Source organism: Lycium ferocissimum, unplaced genomic scaffold (genome assembly GCF_029784015.1).
Source record: "Lycium ferocissimum isolate CSIRO_LF1 unplaced genomic scaffold, AGI_CSIRO_Lferr_CH_V1 ctg7938, whole genome shotgun sequence".
NCBI lineage: Eukaryota > Viridiplantae > Streptophyta > Magnoliopsida > Solanales > Solanaceae > Lycium > Lycium ferocissimum.
The window spans coordinates 22,864-33,967 of NW_026727019.1; positions in this window are offsets into that span (position 1 = coordinate 22,864).

The window sequence follows — 11,104 nt, forward strand, 5'->3', positions numbered from 1 at the left end:
TATAAATCATATCAAAGACTCGATGAAATAAGTTAAACGGATTATCATTTGAAAGTCGGACAAGAACTATATCAAGTACCTTTCGGACATCTCTCGGAACTTATCAAACCGGACTTAGAGATCATGGTTACATATTGAAGTCATATGCGTAACAATCCTCATTTAAAATGCATAAAAGTCACAATCCTAAACTTATCAAATAAGTAGAGAACCCATACTCGGAAGTCAAGGTGACAATAGTACTAAATCTTTCTTAAAGGTCATTAAGGATAATCATAGAAAGGCCGCGGGCCCCACGGACGGGTGTCAACCCCGTCCGAGCCCGCCTACGGAAGTTGGGGGAATGTTATGTCTCATGAAGTTACCTGTTAGGTTTCTGGGCGATCCGAGCTCGTATGCGAAAGTTACGAGCGTTTAAAGTTCGGGACCCTTTTTAATAGCAAAATTCTTTATAAGACTTTTGAAATCCAATCATTAGAAAACATAAGAACCTTAGTTTGGTTACATTAAAGAGTAAGTCTTTAGGAACGAATAAAGTACGTATCTAAGCTCGGATCCTAAGAGTGGAATTACCCCGAGGCTCGGGTCGTAGCCTATTAGCACTAAGACATGCCAAAGAAGAGAAAGTTACGCCTTACATACCTTGTCCGCTCTTAAGCTAAGTCAAGCCTCAAGTCTCGGGCGCTCCAAGATCTACATAACGCCAATATATCAAACATTAACCATAAGCATTGAGGCATTCAATTCCAAACGAACATTAAATTCTACAGAAATTTCGGCAAAGATTTCCCCCCTATAAATACACCAACCCCGAGATTTCAACTCGGCTAATTTCAACAATAACCAAACCAACAACCAACCTACAATATCAATAATCAATTCACAATACATTCCAACATTAATAGTTCTTTCTACATGACTTCAACAACATTCATAATATTCCAACAACATTCAACAACACTCATAATATACTCACTTCGACTACTTACATTCAATCTAATATCCGCGTTTACACATTCGATTACTAATCCAAAACCTTCCACACAATATTCGAGAACGTCTTAAATAATTCACACAATTTTCCAAACAACCCAAACAATCCTCCAACTCACCCGAATTCTCCCCCAAACCCGAGAACAACATGATCCACATTCTTTCCTCCCAAATTCATGAATTACACTAATAATCCACACATTAACAATGCAATCCTCATAAATACAAAAATCACATAAAATTCGCATAAATTTTCAAATCATCCCATAACTAACATAACATTATTTTGAGTCATTAAACTTACATTTTTCCTCATAAAATCCATAACGACGACAACGATAATACTAACGACGATTTGTTCATCACAACTACACAAAGGGGACCATACGGCCAACACCATACCCACACACAAAGATGATTTTCATTCTTTTCTTCACTCTACAACAATCAAAACATGCTAAATAGAATTAATTCACTACTCTTAGAACAACACATACATGCACGGCTATACCCCATATGCACGGCCCAACTTCAACTCAACTTCTATCATGAATTTCTTCCATTTTAGCATACTACAACACATATAGACCATTCATAACACATAAAACAAGATTAGAACTCACCTTTCTTCTTCAACTTCTCAACTTGCCTAAGGTGGCGGATAGAGAAAACGAGCAATCTAACGCTCCCAACAACACTTCCACGTTAATGAGAACCCTTGAATTAGCAAGTTTGCTTGAAGAAATTATTTTTTTGATGGTTTGATTTTGGTCTTGAATTTCCAAGGAGGTGGTCGAACCTCTCTATTTTTCTTGCTCTCTCAAGTTTCTTGATTTTTCTTGAATTTTCTCAGGTGTTGGAGGTTAACAAAAAGATGACTAAGTCATCTTTTTAATACCTTGTATAAGGCTCCATGTGGCCTTGGCCCACATGCCACATAGCCTGCCACATGTCCCTATTTTTCTCTTTTTTTTTGTTTTTCAAATAATAATACACTTTCCAAAAATAGCATACTTTCTAAAAATGGAATTTAACCCCAAATGCTTCCTTAACATTTCCATGCCAATAAAATCATACACAACTTAAGCCTTTAGAGCATACAAAAGTCTCCACTTCATATCTCGGAATGATCTCGTCCTTATCTTGTCGTGGTTGACTCGGATTATCCCGACGTACAAAATGCGGGATATAACATCCTTCCCCCCTTTAGAACATTCGTCCTCGAATGTTCAACTAGTCCCGTGGGGCCTTATGAGGATCTCGGGGGTTTCCCTTATCACCATATCATGCAGTTCCATCTATTGATTACATCTTTTTTTTTTCATTTTTCCCCTCAGCTCCTCAAATCATCTCCTTTCTGCTACTCTTCGTCACAATATTTTAACACAAGCCATGTCTTTAATACGCAATATTCTTGCCTCACAACAGTATAACAAGGTCCAAGACACATCTTGAATTAGATTTCTCCTCCCTGCCAGATCTTATTACGCCTTTCGTGGGACACATAAATTCGCCCTCTTTCCGTGGCCAACTAATTCCGATCATCTTGCTTAAACCATCTTATACTCAACTTGTAATATTCTAAACACATTACCTCGGGTTATTCCTTTATTTTTTTAATTCAGCCCCTTTTTATTGCCCCTTAGCTCAAATCTTGCTCTTAACTTTCCGGTCACACTTTATGTCGCAATCTTTACAAAAATAGGCGGAGGTACCCAAATTATTCTCAAGGGGTGCCTCAGCGCGGCTTCACTAATTTCCAGGATTTCCTCGCCTCCGCCTATGTTATCTCGTCTTACCACCGGTATCGGAGTAGATCTTTGGTTCAACCATGGCCATATCCTACTTGTCCTTAGCACAAATTCCATCTCGGTAACCTAGTTCAAATCATTTTTACACCTTTCCTTAATGCACCCAAACTATTATCACCGAATTGTCATTACCGAATCCCAACTTTCCTCAGTAACTACTCTCGTTCGACTTGTGTAGAGTATATTCAATCTTAGTCCCGATCTTTCCTTCTCCTGGTTCACTCTGCTTTACACATTCCCCCCGACCTGATATTCACTTATAGCCTATCCTGTTGTACTCTCTCTTCTTCCTTTACTCACTCGTTTACCATGCTCACTTCCTACTATTGAAGGTTTTTTTTTTCCTCTTACTATCCATAAGGCGTAGCGTTATTAGCAATTAACCTTATAGCTCACAACTCAGCCTTTGAATCCAAAGACCGTCGTATTTTCTTTCACAACGTCGCTATAAGTTACCCGTTATCATTCTTCTGTCGTATTCTTTCCTGTGAACCTCCACAATTAATTCCCAGCACTATCTCAATTTCTATCCTAACTGTCATCCTTTTTCCCCAGCTTTTGGGTTTTACTGACTTGTCTCGATAAGGAACCTAACCAATAGGCTGAGCATCCGTATCAAATGCGTCGTGGCATTAATTGTCTCTATCTTGCACTTGCGTTCCTCGTATCCGCTTCCCCCCTTTAGGGGTGTACTTATATCGTTACCTGACTATATTCGCTTCACGTCTGCATTTTTCACTCTCGGTCAGGCTGCACCTTTGTTTCGACGTTCAGATTCCCTCGCCAATTATCCGCTCACTTCCTTTCTCTTCCCCACATCATTATGTCAGTACTTCCCAGACCTACCCTACGGCAAAAGCGATATCAAATTGCTTTATGACATTCATGCCACTCATTTTTTTTTCCTTCCACTTAAACTTTGTTATCCTGTCCGGTTAATGCCTTCTGTATACCGTCACATTAGTTACCAGAACACGTATACCCGCTAAACTAGCCATGCACGGGGTATCACACGCTTACCTGTACACATATATAGTTGCCAACATCTCATTCATAAAAGGTCCCCCAACCACTACTCAAACCGACCCTAATTCTAGCGCCGTTGTTATGACCCGTATTTGGTACCTTTGGACACTTTGGGATAATTGTGACAGGTTAAGGACAATGCTATGTTTTGATTTTGTTTGGTACATAAGTGGTTATGAAAAAAATTTAGATGTGGAAATATTGGAAAAGACTAAGGGCAAAATTGGAATTTCAAAAATTGGTTTCATGAATTACCAAAAATATGGACTAAGTAATTGGGCTTGGAAAATCAAAAAAAAAAGGAAAAAAAATGAGGCCCAATGGAGCATGGGTGGCCGGCCATATGGCTAGCCCAACCCATGATTTTTAAATAATTCCCATGTGGTTAAATGTCACACCCTGATTTTGCTAGGGTGTGATGGGCACTCGACCCCACATTCGGAGCCGAGCGAACCCACTGACTATTATTACATACATAAACTTCGGACTCTTAATCAGACAAAATGACAAGTACAACAAATATTTTGGAAATATCCTTTGTAGTTTACAAATCGACAGAACATGCAATCATATGGAATTTATGGCACAATACAGAATGACATGACGGCCGGTGGGGCCGCCTACAAAACTGACATCCAGAACCCACAACTCTGTCTGCAAAGTCTCTAACAGATAACCAGAACATATAGCATACACACTTTGACTCGGCAGCACTCCGGGAGCAAAAGGAGCTTGCCAATGCCGCGGGACGTCTTCTATAATGTCTTCTAGTCATCCGGGTGTGCTGCGCGCGGCATGAAACGCGGCCCCCGAAGAACGAGGGGGTCGGTGCGGAATATGTCTTGAGTATGTAAAGCATAAAATGCGATAACGAATCATAACCGAACGAGGATACGAACATAAATGTAATAACCGAGTGTCGTAAATGCTTACTCATAAAACATAAGCAAATGCATAGCGAAAACATGCCATAGCCGGTTCCCATCGGAGACTCGGCAAACAAAAGTGGTCGCCCCCGACACGGCGCCACAACATATCATATCGGATCGAAATGTGCACATATCATAACATATCGGATGGCCATATCATATCATATCATATCGAGTGTGTACATGGCACATCATACACCACAACCCACGTACATATATACCGCCCCCTCACACCGAGGCACGGCGAACAATGCGTGAAATACGCGTGATAACATATCCTCCCGGGCTCCGGCTCAAGAAGGAAACATTGAGGCATCCACGAGTGGAGTAGTGAGAAACTTATGCATCATAAAATATTTACAAGGACTCGACGAATAATCCGAGCGGCAGTCATTTAGGAAAGAAATCGGACGATAGTCATAGCACGTACCTTTCGGATGCCGCGGGGATTATATCAAATTAAAACTTCGGGGTTATTTGTGCATGTCAAAATACAGAACATTTACGAAACTCGATAGCATAATTCGTATGACAAATCATATAAAAGAAATTGAGCGATAATCATAGTATATGTCTTTCGTATAACGCGATGGTTCATGTCATAGTATTCTTTACGAAATCGTTGCATATTTCGACGTATGTATAAGACTCATTGAAATAATTAAAACAATTGTCGCTAGTAGTTAGAAGAGTAATTAAGAGTTTCCTTTGGTTTTCGTTCAAAAATAAGCCAATCGAAACAATAAAGAAAAATTCAGGAATAGTGGGCCCACCTCGGGTCAAATGAGGTGGCGAACATAAATCATGTATTTTAAACTTCATGACGTCACTTATGAGGGTTTTAAGGTAATAGGATTTCATTTACACAAATTCTAGAGGTTTAGTCAACTTTTCTAAGTTTTTACAACATAATTAGTTCAATTCCACCGAATTAAAAGGGGCGATTTCGGACGTAGATTCCGAAGAGTAGAGTTGTCCCCGAGGTCCAAATTCAAACCTAGTATATCTAGGACATGCCAAGAGAAAGAATAGGAGAGCTTTACATACCTTATTCGCCTTTTATGCTTGTCCAAACTCAAATCCCAAATCCTTCAAAATCTACAAATGGTCACAATTACCAAGTATGAATTATAAGCCTTTAGGAATTGAATCTTAAAGTAACACTTGTCTACAGAAATTTGGCATTTCCCCCGTAAATGCGCCATCCCCGAGAATTAGCTCGGCCCAATATGTCAATCAACAACAACTCAATAATCCAACAACATCAATAAGCAACTAGAATGCATTCTAACATAAGAAATCTTCATCTCTATATAAGGCGACAACTTCCGCTCCAACTTCACAATTCCAAACTAATATCAACATTTCCATATTCATTTACTAATCAAAATCATGCTAACACAATCCGGAGGTATTCCATATCATCCTACAACAACAATCTACACCCCAAACAACTTCATTATCTTACTATCATAAAATCATATTAATATGACATAATTTCTCTACATTCCATTTTCATGCCAACTTCACCCATATAATCTTCATTTACATTGTAAAGGTCACAACAACACAACTAACATGTTAAACAAAATAAATCCATCATTATGTCACCATAACATAGCCCACGGCCAACATGGCAATTTTTCCAACTTCTTCCAATTTTTATCCAACTTCCATTTCCAATACAAATTCCATAATAACCACATCTAGAATACAACATAAAATTTCAATTCATCTCAACCATACAACATAGCTCATACACGGCCACATGCATGCATTCGCATTCACCATGCAACTTCCATATTCTCATAATTTCTACTCATTTCTACATTTCACAACATAAACCAAATCTTCACAACCCATAAAAGAGAATGAAATCATACCTTTTCTTCCAAAGTTCTTCACTTGGCCAAGGTATCAAATTGATGAAACAAGTGATCTTCCTTCCGAAATAATTACACCACGTTGTAGAGGAGCCTTGAATTAGTAGGGATACAACAAGAAATTAATTTTTGGGAACAAGCTTTCATGGGGTTGGTTCCCCTTGGTCTTGGCCGAATAGGCCATCTTTTTCTCCATCTTCTTTGCTTTCTTTCTCTTCTCCTACTTTCTTGAATTTTCCAAATAAGCATGGATGAATTCTTTTCATCCATGTGCTATTTTTATTAAGGGGTCATGTGCATGGCACACACCCATGTGCATGGCACATGCCCCTTATTATTTTTTTTTCTTTCTTTCTTTCTTTTTTTTCATGAACAAATAATTTGCCAATTCCAATTTTGCCCTTGGCCTTTCATAATATTTCCTCGAGCCACTTTGTGAATTTCCCATTTTACCCCTAGCCTTTCCTCATAATTCCACATCCAAAATTTTCATAACCAACTTATGTACCAAACAAAGTCAAATTATAATCTTGTCCTTAACTTGTCACAATTATCTCAAATTATCCGAACGCGAAAAATACGGGGTATAACATCCTCCCCCCCTTTAGAACATTCGTCCTCGAATGTTAAATTAGCCCTATAGGGACTCATACGTATTTCTGGGGGAGTTTCCTTTTTACGGTTATCGCACACAATTCGTGCATTAATCAACACAGTCAAATTAGTAGTTCTGACTATCCGTAGGCATAGGAACCAAGTAGGGGTACTTCTTTTTCATCTCGCACAGTTTTCTTAAGTCACCTTTTCCTTATTACTATTCGCCAAGCAAGTACCTTAATGCGAGCCACATCCTTATCACCCGCTTTCTTTCTTTCCCGCCAACTAGGATCGTTATTGGCCGTTTCTCGTAGGGCAGCTCTTCTATTCCTTGAATGCCCCTTCACGGAGAATATTATAGGGGTCACAATGTATCTACGACGCACAGATATGCGAAATACTAGATACGCCGCTCCTCAATTAAATAGTAAATCTGATTCATAGAAAACTCTGTCTACTTCTCAAATGATCCGATAAGGTCTCATACATCTCGGCTAGGTTTTCTTTTGAATCTGATAACACCCTTCATGGGTGATATTTTCGAAAATCTCCAGTTACCAATCCGAGTTCTAAGCGTCGACAACGATCACCCGTATAAGATTTCATCAGCTCGAGTCGCTAATGGTGTCTCCGAATAAGTTTCACATTATTGACTATCCGTCGATGGATTATGTTCAGACCACGTAACTTAACCTTGTCGCTATTGAACTAGTCGGTTAATGACGTACACCTCTAGCCATACAGAGTCTTATACAGTGTCTTCCGGATACTGTTATTATCAACAACCTCAGTAGCACGCTTAGCTTGTCCGCCAGTTCAAGAGCAGATGCGGGTTTAAGACTTACTTGCATTCTTAATTTCGTCCAGACACATCTCCAGGGGTTAATCATATACTGGGTATTTTGTTCGACATAATAGGCGTGGACCCTTGCGAAATTTCACTACCTCCTTGGGGTATAATTCTACATAGTTACGGTAATGTTGTTTAACCATTCTATGATTTCCTAAACTTTATCTTGTCATATTTTTTGGCATTTATTTCATATCACTCCGTTGTCTTTGATTCAAACTCTTTCATTTCCCTTTTTCTGCAATTTTACTCTTAATCTTCACTGCCACTGATTATATTGTAATCTCTGCGAGAATATGTAAACGTACGTAAGTTAATCCAAGAAATGCCTTAGCATCGCCTTACTAACCTTTAGGTTGTTCCTAGTCTCCTCCCTTTGTCTTACAATCAGTATCGGGAGGAATCTTTAATTGATCCTGGTCAAGTTCTGCTTACTTTTAGTACCAATTCCACTTTGGTAATTTGGTCTAGACCAGCTCTGCATTTTCTGTATCGTATTCAACATCTCATAACCATGCTGTTATTATTGGGTCCTTACATCTCTTGTCAATCATGTACTCACTTGGTTTGCTTATTGTGCAAATATTTGTGAGTTACATGACCATTCTTGTATAATTTGCAGAAAGTATGTTCGATCTCAAACATAGTCTCTCCTCTTTCTGACTCATTCTATCTTACATATCTCATTCGTACCAAAATGCGCTGATTTTATTTGTCGTATTTCTTTCTCTTTTACAAGCACCCATTACCGGGTATCATATTACTCACGACCTTCGCCGACAATCCCTAGTACCACTTCAATTATCGTCTTGACTCCCATTCGTTTGTTGTCGGTTTTAGATTTCACCAACTGGTTTCAGCATAGGATCTCGCAGAAAGTTCAAGCGTTCACATTAAATGCGCCATAATATCAGTTGATTTCCATCTCACCTTTGCGTTTCTCTTATCTGCTTCCCCCCTTTTTGGGTGCTCCCATATCAATGTCTATTCATATTCTATCCTATGTCTCCATTCAAAGTTTTCAAACTCATATGATTCTTTTCGAATACATTTTGCATACCATACCATACCCACATAGCTTTTATATCTTCTATAACTTAGTTTACCTCCGTATATGAAATTCTAACACATTAGCGAAGCGGTAAAGTTCCCCCAATATCTCGTACAAAATCTAGTCTGATGGTTAAGGCTCAAGACAATATCGCTATTGTAACAATTGATCCGAGCCATACTCTAATAATTCCCATTAGAGGTTAATGTTCGGATAACGTCGTTATGGCAACAACATATCCAAATTGTATTGCATTTTTTCCCGTCAAAAGTTAGTGCGTATAATCATTTCAAACTCTTCATTTCGTAACTTTATATTTGACGATAAATATTACAAGCTTTCGACAATACCATCTTCCTTCCCATAAGATAGGTACTATCTACTTTTCCCAATAAACTTACAACATATCGGTCGTTTCACAAATTCTCAATTCTTGCTTCTTATGGTTTTTCTTTGCTTCCCAGATAAAGTCATATATACGTAATATGTCGTATTTCCTTATGCTTCATGTTCTCTCACTCCTTCCATATATACTCATTGTTAACTTACAATCTTACCCGAAGTCATACTAATTTCATCTTAGTAGTGGTCTCGTTTGATGACCTTTTCTGTCGCACTACCTCTTCTCGTTCATAACTATGTATTTTCCATTTATCCCGCATCATGGTCAATTAATTGCTCCCATCTTAAGTGCTCCCTTGGGTACTTTTCTCATTTCTTCGTCTATGTCCATTTTTCCTTCCACGAATTCCATTTCTAATTCGTTAATCACAATTCGATACCGGGAGACATTCTTCAGTCACCATCAAAAGGAACTAGAGCCTGGCAAGCACCGCAGGGCATCCTAGTGCTTGGTTCGCACGATTTACCTTCAGATTTATTCTTGAGTTCTGAACGAACTATTTAGATCGCAATTACTTACGCGTATGCTTTACATTCTTACATCATAGTTGCACTCGGTTACGGGCATTATTGCCCGTCAATTTGGGCCCCCTTCTAAAGCACGGTATGATTGGAACATATTCTAGCCCATTTTAGACAAATTGCGAATTCGCCGTTCATATACGCTTCTTCAAGGCAAGGTTTTTCCCAAATGAAATTAATGCCCCTTACGGATGCGTGGGAGGTGTTTCTTAAAGCTTAGTCCAACATAACATACTAGTCTTTCTATTCATTTCTTATTATTATTTTCATCAACATATAACCTTTATTCCACACCTTCCCTACAGAACTTGGTAAGTCTTTTTCATTCATTCAATAACTCGCTTTTTCGTTCACACTTTACCTGTGTATTCTAGTCACATAAATCTTATCCTATTTCCTCGGCCACTTCGCCATTAGGCTTTTCTTATCTTCGTGGCCATCCTTATTAAGATTTTCTAACCATTCCGCATATTCTAATTTCCTTTTGGCTATCCTAATTTCCCATTCATTTCATACACCTACATTTGTGAAACCCTTCTTTGCACTTCCCAGGGGGGTCACCCATCCTAGAATTGTTCTGGTCCTAGCACGTTTAACCTTGAAACTCGGATGAAATACAATGCTCTAAGGCCAGTATAATCATGTCCGCTCTATCATATGACCTTTATTACATTATTCGGAGAAAATTGAGGTCAGATTTCGAGACTTTTCCATAACATGTCCCTCTTTCCATAATTACTGTTTTACCCTTCTTATTCCACAATATTCAACTTTCGTTCTAAACTCCTGGATTCCCAATAATAACAGATATACCTTCGTCGTCATCACTGAAAGGCACTTCAGGTATTGTCCTGTTTAGATCTCCACGCACCATCCCTACGCAATAATTTTTTCGCAAAGTCAATTATCGTTCGTCCCTTTTTTTTTCGTTTTAAATCCTCTAACAGTCTTTGTTTCTACTAAACATCGAACGTCATCCGTCTCGATATTTCAGACTGCTAACCATCTTTCCCATAATCATCCTTCACGCCATACTCAAA